The sequence below is a fragment of the Bubalus bubalis genome, chromosome 11 (assembly GCF_019923935.1).
Source record: "Bubalus bubalis isolate 160015118507 breed Murrah chromosome 11, NDDB_SH_1, whole genome shotgun sequence".
Classification (NCBI taxonomy): domain Eukaryota; kingdom Metazoa; phylum Chordata; class Mammalia; order Artiodactyla; family Bovidae; genus Bubalus; species Bubalus bubalis.
Genome location: NC_059167.1, coordinates 40,908,229 through 40,920,912, shown reverse-complemented (window position 1 = coordinate 40,920,912; position 12,684 = coordinate 40,908,229). Strand labels below are relative to the sequence as shown.

The following is a 12,684-nucleotide window of genomic DNA, read 5'->3' as shown; positions in this document are numbered from 1 at the left end:
GGAGGCTGTGCTTGAGTGGAGGTGAGAAGAAGGCTGGTTTTGGCTTTCAGAATTGCTGGGACAGTGGTAGTTGCCGATGAAGAAGCTAGAGGTTTGAAAAGAAGGGCTTCTTATCTCTTCCCAGAAGCGCTGGCACCTGGGAGCAGAGAGGCTTGGGGTCAGTAGGTTCCTACATGTGGTCTGTTACAAGTTCAAGGTGGCTCAGGCAATAAAGAATCCGCCTGCAATGCAGGAGACTTCTCTGAGTTGGGAAGATTCCCTGGAGAAGGGAGTGGCAACCCACCCCAGTATTCTTGCCTGGGAAATCCCATGGACAGAGGAGCCTGGCGAGCTATAGTCCATAAGGTCGCAAAGAGTCAGACATGACTGAGTGACTAACACTTCAAGGGTTCCTTGAGTGGGCAATTCACTAAAGAAAGGAGGCCATCCAATTCCACCTCCATTTAGTCTCACAAAGGTCTCTTCTTCCTACATTGTTAGCACCCTTTTGACTTTCAGCTCTTATTCTAGAGAATACATTCAAGGGCTCCATCCTGCTCAGTTGTCCTTCATCTCTTTTATAGGCTGGTTTTGTGAGGTGCCAGGGCAGTTTTGTTAGTCACTAACCCTTCTTTAGGGAGAAAGTCACTTTATGGGAGTGGAGTCACTCTCAAGTAATAATTGGCTACTTAGATGAGTGTGAAGAAAGGAGCAGTCAGTAACAAAATGGAATATCTGCAGTAATAGTAGACAAACACATTTTCTACCTCTTAGCAGGCTGTTTCCAAACAAAATAGGGAAATAGGTGGCATATGTTCTAGGGGGTCTCATCTCTGGGCTTTCCCCTGACTAAAGGACTTCCTTCCCCCTGCCACTTAAGTACCCCTTGCCTTTGTGTCTCTGGAACAGAAGAAGTATTTTTAGTAGAAAATTCATAGGTATTGGTGAATTATTATTACAACTTCAAGAGCAAGTTTCTTAGGGTACCTTGTATTTTAATAGAAATCAAAATCTTACAGAAGGAAGGGAAGTATGAGACTACCGTCTTCATCGTGTTGGCCTGGCCATGATTTCAGGCAAGGAAAGAGTCAAGGTCAGAAGTCCTAATTAGATTCGGTACCTGGCGTAACCACAGAGAGGAGGAAGGGGTTCCTCCTTTCAGTACATGGATTTCTTGGTCATGCTTACTTGGGCAGCCCTGCCAGTGAACATATATTTCTCCTTTTTAATCCCCTCCTCAGTAACTAGGCTCTTGGCAGAGGACACCGCTGCTCCCAGCATTTGGATAATAGAATAAACCTGATGGAAGCAGAATGGCCTCCCTCTGAGCATGAGTGCGGTCTGGAATCATGCTTGTGCCCGTTGCTCACTGCTGTTCATAGCCATGGGGAGAAGGCTTTGTCAAATGTCAGACTGATGGGAGGCTTGAAGTGACACAAGAACCCCCAACCTATCTCTACTTGATCATCCTCTTTGAGGAACCCTAAAAATGACTCTGACTGCTTGCGTGTTCAGATAAACCAGTTTAAAAAATACTACATTGAGGGGAGGGTGACTGCTCTCCACGTCTTGTCTGCATCAGAATGCCCGAGTTGTGATATGTATTTTTGTTTTGTGTATTTGTTCCCTGTCCTCACAGCTGTTAAGTCTTTCAGAGAAGGAGCAGAGTAGACTATACTCTGTCTTATTCATAATGCCTAAACATCTTGTCTGTACATAAAAGGAGCATTAGTAACTGAAGGACAGACAGATGAATTGATAGAGCATCTTGTTTAATCAGGCTTTCCTGATAGCTCAGTTGGTAAAGAATTCATCTGCAATGCAGGAGACCCTGGTTTGATCCCTGGGTTGGAAAGATCCCCTGGAGAAGGGAAAGGCTACCCACTTCCCTATTCTGGCTTGAAGAACTCCATGGACTGCAGAGTCCATGGGGTTGCAAAGAGTCGGACATGACTGAGAGACTTTCACTTTCCCTTGTTTTAGAGCCATTATATTTTCACAAAAGAGCAATATTTTAAAAATGCAATTCTTCTACAAAATAACACAATTTCTGAAAAAGTTATGGATGGCACTTTTGAAGTTTGTGAAAGAAAGTTCTGGGTAGGATTACGTAAGATTTGCTTGCCTTATGAGATACTGCGGATTTTCTTGTTTCTGAGAGAAAAAAAATTACTCCCCACATTATCTTTAGACAGCCTGCTGATATTAACATCTTTGATTCAAAGTGACGGTGCTGTCTCTGAGAACATTTCTGTGGGTTGGTTTCTTGGGTGAAACTAAGTGGCATTGACAATGATCTGGGACCCTGTTTTGAAAGATATACTGTGAGGGAGAAAGAACAGAGGGATGGAGAGGGCCCTCAAGTAGCCCACAAGTCATTCAAATGCCTCAGCAGTCATGGACCACAATTTCTGTGGACCCCACTCTCCACTACACATACATAAGTACACAGATAGGCCTGGTCCCTCATCTCTACTTGCTACTTATTGGAGCATGACAGAAAAGAATGATGCAGTGACAGAAAAGTGAAAAAAAAAAAAAAAGAACAAAAGAAAGATTATAATGTATGGAACTTGAGGTACTAATATAATGGCCCCTTAAGGGACACTTGCTGAATTAAGAAAGAGAATAGAGGGTCACAGCTGGTTGAGACTTGACCAGGAAAGGTGGGATGCAAGGCAACAGATGAAAAGGTGATGTAGGAGAGGGAGGAGTGGCAGAGGGGGCTGGACATGGGTGCAGCTGAGCAAGAAGCAGAGCACACCTGGGAAATGTGGGGGTGAAGGGGGCAGTCCAGACAGCGGACAGCCAGAGCTGATGATGCTACTGTGATAGACGGGGACCACTAAAAAGTGTACAGGGGCACCCCTGTCCCCCAGTAATGAAACTGCACGTCTCTTCAGCACAGAGCAATGCTATGAAGTGAGGACACTGAGTTGAGAATTCCAAGACAAAGACAAATCTCATGGAGCACGTCCTAAGTAGCCATTCTAATGGCAAAAAGACTATAGATAGCACAAAGCAAGGAATTACCCAAAGTACGTTTTTAAAATAATTTTACAAATTTTACCCCATAAATATATTTTTCCATTCCATTATAAATAAAAATCCCCATTATAATCTTTTTTGTTCTCCTTTTTTTCAATTTAGAAAAACGTATCTTTAAGGGTTAGAAAAAACAGTAAGAATTTGGGCTTCGGGAATTATGGAGCTCTAAAAAATTGTTTCTATCTCTGCCACTTTTTAGTGGTATGACTTTGGGCAGATTAATGTCTATCTCTAAGCTCTAGTTTTCTTATCTATGAAATGGGAACAACAAAAGCCCCCCATGATTGTGAAGAATAAAGTGGAAATGTACTCAGTGCATCACAGAGTGTTTGATCTTCAGGAAGGACTCAAGCTCAATCAGTGGTAGCTTTCACTCCCCACAATCAGTGCGCTGCCAGGAGCAGCTTGATGCTGGTGAACGTAGTTGTCAGAGACTGAGGAAGGAGGTTGTGAGACGATGTAGCTTCCTATTAACTTTGTCACTGATTGTTGGATAACTTTGGACCAAATGCTATTCTTTAATGAACTGGGGCGCAAAACATATTATGATTAATGACTGTCACAACTGGTGGCCAGATGTTTACATAATTCCCTCTGTTTTAGAGCAAACATATTAGATGAAAGGGGTTGAATCATAGAATTAGGCAAATAAGAACAGTATTTTGGGAATGTATTTTGATTAGGCTAATATTAAAAATTAGCATCCTTAAACCAGTAATCTAAATGAGGCAGTTTTTGGACACAGTGACTGGTGGAGGGAGCCCAGCATAGGAGTGCATGTTTCCAGCAAAACCTCCATCAATTAAATCCTCCCCTTAGAACAGAAAGTTAAATCTGTCCTTAATAGTCTCTAGGATAAAAGGGCAAATCGTTTCTTTTAATTGAGAAAGGATAAAATGTGTTTGTTCTACACATGCATTTATGTTCTATTTCAGCATCATAATTATTTTTGCAGCTGTCAGAATTTCACACAACCTAATAGGAAAATAAATCTGAGTCCAGATGGGCTCAATACTTTTCAGAGGAGTCCAGGAAAGAAAAACTCCACAGTGACTGACTGACCTCATTCAAGTCCGAACTCCTAAGCCCAAACCCTGGAGTGAATGGGAAAGGGGTTGATTAGTTAGAAAAAATTCATGGGATTTTTTTTTTTAAATCATCCTGAATTGAGATGATTAAAAAAAAATCAAACAGATAAAGGGTATTGCTGTAAAAGAGCAAGGTTTGCATAACTGAGTATCTTGATTATGTGGGGGAAGATGGGAAAAAAACCCTTGCCTGTTCTGGTCTCAAATGACTAAATCCTGAAAAGGCCAAGAGACAGAGTCACCAAAGTCAGAGTGAAGCTGGAAGCTTGGCTAAGCTGCCCACAGATGGAGTGCATGGTCCCTGAAGGGTTTTTATCAGTTGTAAGGGTGAAAGATTCTATTAATTACATTTATTTTTAGAATTTATAGTTAAGTCAGGAAGCTGAATTCATTCATTTGACACACACATATATATATATATCCATTTATCTTTTCCCTTTATTTTGTAATCGAAGGATCATTGATTCACAATGTTGCTTGTTTCAGGTGTACAGAAAAGTGATTCAGTTACATATGTATATTTAAATCTATTCTTTTTCAGGTTCTTTTCCATTTTAGGTTATCACAAGATACTGAATATAGTTCCCTGGGCTATACAGTAGGCCCTCATTGTTTATCTGTTTTGTATATAGCAGTGTGTATATGTTAATCCCAAACTTCTAATTTATCCCTACCCCATGCCCCATTTCTATTTTGTTTACACAAGCATATATGTAATATTTGTTTCTCTTGGAGGTAGTTTAAGCAACATAGCTAAGAGATATACAAATGTGCATGAATTCAATCCTGATGACGAGTATATATATAATATTTGTGGACACTTGTTGGCACTACATGTGCCCTCCATGAGCTGCTAACCCAGAGCCACAAAGGTGATCAGATAGAGAAGCTGTGGTAGAGTCATGGCTCCTCTAAACACATCTACATCTTAATCCTCAGAAGCTACATGAATACATTATGTTGCATGGCAAGGGGGAGGTTAAGGTCTACATATGGAAGTTAGGTGGCTGATCAGGTGACCTTAAAATAGGCATATTATCCTAGATTGTCTGTGTGGGCTCTATGTACTCACAGTGGTTCCTAAAAGATGGAATAGGTAGGCAGAAGAGCCAATGTCAGAGTGATGCCAAATGAGAAAGACTCAACAGGCCACTGCTGGCTTTGAAGATAAAAGGGAGCTTGAACCCAAGAATACAAGTGTCCTCTGGAACGTGGAAAAGGCAAAAAACCAGATTCTTCCATAGATCTTCTAGAAGGAATATAGCACTTTCGACACTGTGATTTCAGCCCAGTGAAATCCATGCTGGACTTCTGAGCTCCAGAACCACAAAATAATAGATCTGTGTTATTTTGAGCCACTTAGCTTGTAGCAGTATGTTATGGAAGCCATGGGAAACTAATACAGACAGCAAGGCAGTGGAATAGGAAGGCACCCCAGAGTCACAGCAATAGAGGAACAGAAAATATCCTAGGAAAAGTCAATGCTTCTTTTGAAAAGGAAAGTTCACTGGCAACTTCCATTTGAATTTCATAAGAAATTCTTTATTGTAGTCATCAGTCCTAAGGTGGCAGATTCTAGAGCTGATAGCTTATATAACCTTTGCTTTTTAAAAGGAGGCTAGGGTCAGTTTCTTGACCCTGATTTAAGGGGTAAGATTACGCATAGGAAACAATGTGAAGTGTAGAAGAACAAATGTTCCCCTACGTAACCCTGTCAGAGTGTCTCCAAACTTGCTCACCTTTCTGCTCTTTCCAAACCAGTGCTTTCATACCTACAGGGTTCATGGGGGTTAGACTGGACCAAGAGTTGTACTACAGACCACTGTTTCCATGATCGTTGTGCCCCCGCAGAGCCCTCCCTACTTCCCCACTGTCCAGAACCACCCGCTGGGCAGATTCTCTACATCCGGACAGGAAATTCCCCATGCCGGTCTTCTGGGTGAAGTGCTGCCAGTACTGACCGTGGGAATGCCATTTCTTCCCGGCCTTTTCAATATTCTTATTCCACTCCTGCTATCACTGCCAATCTGTAGAAAATTACAGGATAAATGTTGGTGAAGGACTGAATTTACATAACTTGCTTTTTGTTGCTTGCTGTTGCAGGGGAGGGGAGAGGAGGGATTCTGCTTTTTGTATACAATTTGTGTGCATTTTATTGGAGGTTATTGGGTTAGAGTCATCCCAATCATTCACTATCCTGGCATTGCTATGCATGTGCTGTCGGGGCTTAGTATTCAACGATTTTCTTTGTTCAGATTTGGATTGCTGTCTCTGCTTGCAAATTATTTTTCGCAACAACGCCTCTCCTCCCCTCTCCTCCCCTCCCCTTCCTTCCCCTCCTCTTTTCTCTCTCTCTCATACACACGTACATACACACACACACACACACACACATGCACACATGAGAGGAAACACATTACTCCATTGCCAAATTCAGGACCCATTAATACCTTTCTCAAGTTCAAGGCCTGGAAAGTTCAGGGATAAGTCATCTTCTGTGTCCTGATCATCACCCAGCCATTGCGTTCTGCTAAACAAAGCAAAGCAAATTTGCTAGAGGTGGAGCCCAGGTCTGTGTTTTAATCGAGCATGATTTCTCCAATTTAGTTCTATTGACACTTTGGACTTAGTAATTATTTGTTATGCAGGGGGCTGTCTTGAGCAGTATAGGATGTTTAGCAGCATCCCCAGCCTCTACCCTCTAGGTGCCAATAGCAACACCTCCACAAGTCATGGCAATAAAAAATGTCTTCAGACATCCCCTAAGAGGCAAAAATCACTCCAGGGTGAGAACCATGTACAGTAGAGAGATCAGCACACCCAACTTCAAGCAACTTGTTAAGACAGCCTCAAAAATAGTGAACAGGCTCAGCTGTTCACCCAGCTGTGTGGACCACCTGTGGCCAATTACTTTGACAAGAGTATTGAGTTACAGGCTTGGGCGTGTGGCCTCAGCTCCGGGCAACTGTATGCGCTCTGTGGGTTTTCGCCACTGGTGGCACTGGGTTACACACAGTCCCCGTTCGCTCTGCTCTTCAGCTGCTGGAAGGCAGCTTAGGAACTTGCTAACTGATGGTGATGACAGTTCAAACCAATCATATGATCCCGACGCAGTTGAATGTGTAAGGTAGAAATAATCATAGTCACTTTTTTGTGCAAACTATTATTGTTGGTGGTGACGTTATCGTTCATATTTACAAAAGAAAAAAGTTCCCAAACTTGGGGAATGACATAGATTTCATTAACGTTTCCCTTAGCAACTATAGATCCGCATTTTCCCTGACTGCTACGTGTCCCGACAGCACATTCAATAGAACACGTTCAAATCCAAGTTCGTCATCATTCACCTCCCACACAACATTTTTAAAATCTTTCCAATGTTTATCAGTTCTTTCTGTTACCTCACCTTGCAGCAGCACACACAGAAGATACCTAATTCAATGATCTTCTCTTCCAACATACAATTACCAAATTGCTTTTCCTAAATAAAGATTGGATTAAAAACTCTATTAAAAAACATAAAATGGCTTCATTAACTATTAATTTCTAGTTTTGTAGTCCAGCATTTAGGGTTGTCTGGCATTCACCTTCATAGCCTGTATTTTTTTCCTCTTTCTTTGTCTTTCCTTCCACCTATTTGTCCAATGTTATTGCCCAACCAAACATTTCTCAAAATGTGATCCATGGTCCACCTGAAAAATAATCAACAAAGATACTTTTTAAATGCAGATTTCTAGGCCTAGTCTCAGAATTTCTAGGGATAGGAACTGATTACCTCAAAAAACTGAAATATCTTAAAACCCAGATAAGAAGATTTTCTCTTTTTAAAATACTTAGTGCTTTGCTTCTGGTATCTCTTCTAAATTAGAAAATAAGAAAGAGGAGAGGAAGGAGATGAGAATAGAGGGTGGGTACAATTTTTATGCCAGGGATTGTGTTAAACACTTTACACTGATTATTTCATTAAATATTTTCAATATTATTATTCAGTTTATAGGTGCAAAAACTGCAGCTTGGAAAGGTTTATTTACTTGCCCATTATTACACTTACTATGTAGGGGAGATTTTCACTCCAAAGTTCATGGAATCAATACTGACCTTGCTCAGACTTCATTCTGTTCTTTACACACGTATCTTATGTGTTTTTCTGAGTAAACTTTTGTGAATAAGGCCTTGAAAAAATGGCTCAGTGGAAAGAGCATGGACTTAGAGTCAAACCAGTTATCTGCCTGAATCCTGGCCTGGGTGTTTTGGGGTTTCTTCTAGCTGGCCTTAAAGTACAGCCATCTGCCTCTTGTTCAGAACATAGCCAGACAATGAAGGAGGGGTGGACCCGCGAGGTGCACAGAGCAAGCCTCTGCTGTCTTTTAAGGAAGACACCTGGGAGCTTCTGTATATCTTCTCTGACCACACTTCCTTGTAGGAGTCACACATATGAAAAAAATAGGCCAGATGGCCTGAGATGTTTTTTAGAGCTCTTCTCAAGACCTTGACAAGAAACCAAATAGGCTAGATCTTTCCAGTTCCAGTCAGGCTGCATCCATATGTGAGAGTTGAACCATTCCCAAATAATTTCCAACTAAAATTTTATTTTCACTAATCATCTGTTGTCTGTCTTGCTGGAGATGAAATGCAGGGAGGGCACCACTTCATTGTCACCAGATGGTGCCATCATGTAGATGGACGGTTCCTGCTCAGGGCCACTGGAAGGGGACAGGGGAAACATTTCTACAACAGGTCCTTCAGTGGAGCAAAATCTGAAATCAATTCAAGCATTTGTTACTTATACCCATTTTGGTTCCAAAACAGATTTGAGTAAGCTTTCATTAAAAGACACAAGTACAATAGATCTGTTAGAACCAAGAGAAAGGAACAAGTGCCATACACTGAAGGGTGATTGTATCTATTCATTACAAACATTTTAAATAATACCTATATTTATGGACACATATCATGCATGTGGTTAAGTGCCCTGTTAAGTACTTGTGTCATTTCATTTAATTCTCACAACTCTGTGATGATAGCTCCTATTATTATTTGTAGTTTATGGTAAGAAACTGAGTAAAAAAAGGTTTAGTGATCCACTCATAGTCATATACCAATATATACACACAGCATCGCTGAGTCAGGATTTGAACAGTCTAATCCAGGATATGGGTTAGGCAGAGAAGTCTATCAGGCAGGGTTTGAATCTCTGTTCTTCCACTTACTAGCCCATAACCTTGGCAAGTCACTTCACTTTGTTAAGCTTCAGTCTATTCATCTGTAAAATGGGGATACTGATATTTGCCTGTTGGGTTAGTGGTGAAGACTTAGAGACAATGTATAAAGATGTATAGTAATGTGACTGGCACAGTAAGTGTGAGAGCCACTCAGGCTACCTTATGCTCTACCTGTGAACTTTCGTTATCTCATTTGCATAACACTCTAATAATGTTCCAGTAATCTTATAATAAAAAATTGAATAGTGCTTCCTTGGTGGCTCAGACAGTAAAGAATCCGCCTGCAATGCAGGAGACTCAGGTTCTATCTCTGGGTTGGGAAGACCCCCTGGAGAAGGGAATGGCTACCCACTCTAATATTCTTGCCTGGAGAATTCCATGGACAGAGCTACATAATGGGTTACAGTCCATGGGGTCACAAAGAGTCGGATATGACTGAGTGACTAAAATTTTCACTTCACTTTTTTCAAGCAAATATTTAGGTTACTAGCTACGTAACAGTTTATGAATTTATCCTTCTTTTCAGATATCATTTGCGAAGGACTTCATGTTTCTCCCCATTTCATCCTGGCAACATAATGCTAAGATTGTATCCTTGCCGGAATGGCAAAACTTTACAAACTAAGAGGAATATTCCAGGGGTTCAAACTGGACAAAAGAGAGGCACTGATAGGATGTGAAATAACATGGAGCTGACTGAGTGACTGTCAATTTTCCTTACTGAGTATGCAAATCCTCAATAAAGCTCATCAAATACAAAAGTAGGATTTAGCTGGTATGGCCCAGCGCCTCGTCACTGTGTGCTTTTGAAATGAGCTCTTCTTTTTGTTAAACAAATAAATGACAGACTCCCTGAGTGTCCTCAGGACCATAAGAAAGCGTGACATTGTCATTCAGGGCTGCTGACACGGAGAAAGAATGGGGCACCAAAGCCAGCCAGCTAGTGATTGTGTGGTGGGCTGGTCTTGTTACAGAAATCCTTGAGCAGATGTCACCACTGGCTTGAAAACACTGGTATCTTATTGTGCTACAGAAAGACACAATGATAGGTAACATGTCCCTGCTTAATTATCTGAAAAGCCTTAAATCCAAGCATTTTGTTTACATATATGTATGTGCCTATACACATGTGCGTGTGTTTACATCAAATAGACAAAACTCAGTGGGCAAAATATACTCTACTCCTTCCAGATTAGATCCTGTTTCTGTAACCCTCAGTTGTGAGCTGTCCACGTGGTACTGTTCTGAGAGCTGCTGAATGGGCCAAGGGTCACGCAGGAGCAGATGGGCTTAGGATACAGAGCATCCTTCCCCTTACTTGTTGGAAACTAGATCTTAATTAGACCAGTACAGGCAGGCTCCACGCTCAGATGGCTAGTTAATCTAATAGAGTACTTTCTCTTAGGAAAAAAAAAGAGTAAAAATAATTTGCAATGAAACCCTTAATTTGATGCTTCCACCAAAGGGACATTGCAATATCACTGGGAACCTCCTTGAGCCTTGTGGGAACCTGCTCAGTTCAGAGTGTTAAATGGGCATTTCACCTCCCTTTTTTCAACTCCCGCTACTCTCATCTACTTTTTTGCCCTCTTTCATACTTCTCCTTCTTCATTTCATCTTTGCTTCTCTTTCTTCCTTCTCATCTTTATCCTTCCTTCCTGTTTACATTCCATTTTTCTTTCTCCTTTTCCTGACTTTTGAAAGATTCTCTTATTTGTACCATGCATCCAGGGGAAGCAGTTAAGAAGTTGGGGAAGTAACCTAAGTGCTATGATCTGACTGCTTGTGTGCCGCCATGCCAAAATCCATATGTTAAAAACCTAATGCCCAAAGTGATGGTGTTAGGAGGTGGCACCTTTGGGGAGGTGATAAGATCACGAGAGTAGACCCCTCATGAATGGGATTAGGGTTCTTACAAAAGAGACTCCAGAAAGTTAACCCATGCCTCTTCCCTGATGCGAAGATACAAAAAATAAGACGTCTGCAACCCTGAACAGGGCCCCACCCAACTATGCTGGCACCCTGACCTTGAACTTCCGGCCTTCAAAACTATGAGAAATAAACTTACGTTGTTTATAAGCTGTCCAGTTTGTAATATTTTTTAGTAGTACCCTGAATAGACTAGGACATCAAGCCAATTTGAGATCCAGGCCATTCTAACAATTTACTGGGTTTGCATTAAAAAAAAAAAGTAGACTCTCTTCAAGTTAATTCCATTACATAGGCACATCATGTCATATCCCTCAAGGTCAGCATTCTTCATGACAAAATAAAAACACAATTTGGTATGATTTTATTACGTCCGGTGACACACTTGAATGACTGGGAGAAAACCAAACATCTTTCTTTAAAAGCTTTCCATTTCCTAGAATTAATACAAATTTCTTACAGCTGGTGGGTGGGACCCCTTGGTTTTACAGTTGCTATAATTCAAAACATCTAAAGTTAAGTGTATTTGTTAGCAGAGGTAGACTTAACAGTGAGCCAAAGGCAGAAAAATCATGTCAAAAATTATGTTTGACTGAAGGCTCAGATGGAACTTGCTCCATTGTCACGTGATCTCAATTCACAAGAAAACAAAACTTATAGAAAGAACATGGTGTTTTCACTAGCTGCAATCACTCTGAAAATCTCCCCAGGTCTCCTGGATATCATTGGCCTTTGCTACAGGCCTGACATGGCTCTGTTAGTCCAAGGTAGTCCCCTGGGACTGCCTACAGCTGAGTGAGTGATATTTCCCCCACCATGGCAGTTTACTAGAAAGGGCTGCTTAGCTACTGTCAGGGTGTAGAGAGTATTTTGGGAGAACGCAAAGGTTTTTTTCTCTTTTCTTTAAGGGTTGAATAGTCTTCTGAAATAGCATTGGCTACTCTGAAAGCTGCACCATTTCATCTGTCAGGGGAAAGAATAGGTGACTGCCTGCTGGCTTGAACTGAAAGCTGGACCTGGGCATTTGAAGGTTCCTCACCCTTCCCCCTGTTTTTGGAGTGTGTGCTTGTTTACCTTCCCAGCTCCTTGCTGCCAGAAGCTTCCCAAGGATACAACCTTGGGTTAATAATGTGGTGATGAGACTATCTGGACTGTGGACGTGACTGAACTCAGGCAAATCTTCCGAATAGATTTGTAAACTCCTGAGGAAGCTTGAGAAATAACATCATCTTAAAAATAATATTTTGATCCCAGACCATACCATGTTTCTGGCTACATGTTACCCTTGACAAGCTTTACCCAAATTACCATACACAGTCACATACTGTTTGCAACTGATTCCATTTTTAGCAATGTCAAAGGGAAGAAGGAATTCTCAGGACAGTGATTACATTTGATATGCCTAATACTGCTCTCAG

General features: G+C 41.3%; 1 long non-coding RNA gene across 1 annotated transcript; it reads right to left on the bottom strand.

Annotated features, from left to right (window-relative positions):
- Window positions 1-5,635: 5,635 nt before the first annotated feature.
- LOC123328290 lies at window positions 5,636-6,889 on the bottom strand. The gene is made up of 2 exons (XR_006543134.2): window positions 6,566-6,889; window positions 5,636-6,142 (listed from the first exon to the last, which is right to left on the bottom strand). It is a non-coding gene; the product is annotated as an uncharacterized LOC123328290 (long non-coding RNA).
- Window positions 6,890-12,684: the final 5,795 nt, after the last annotated feature.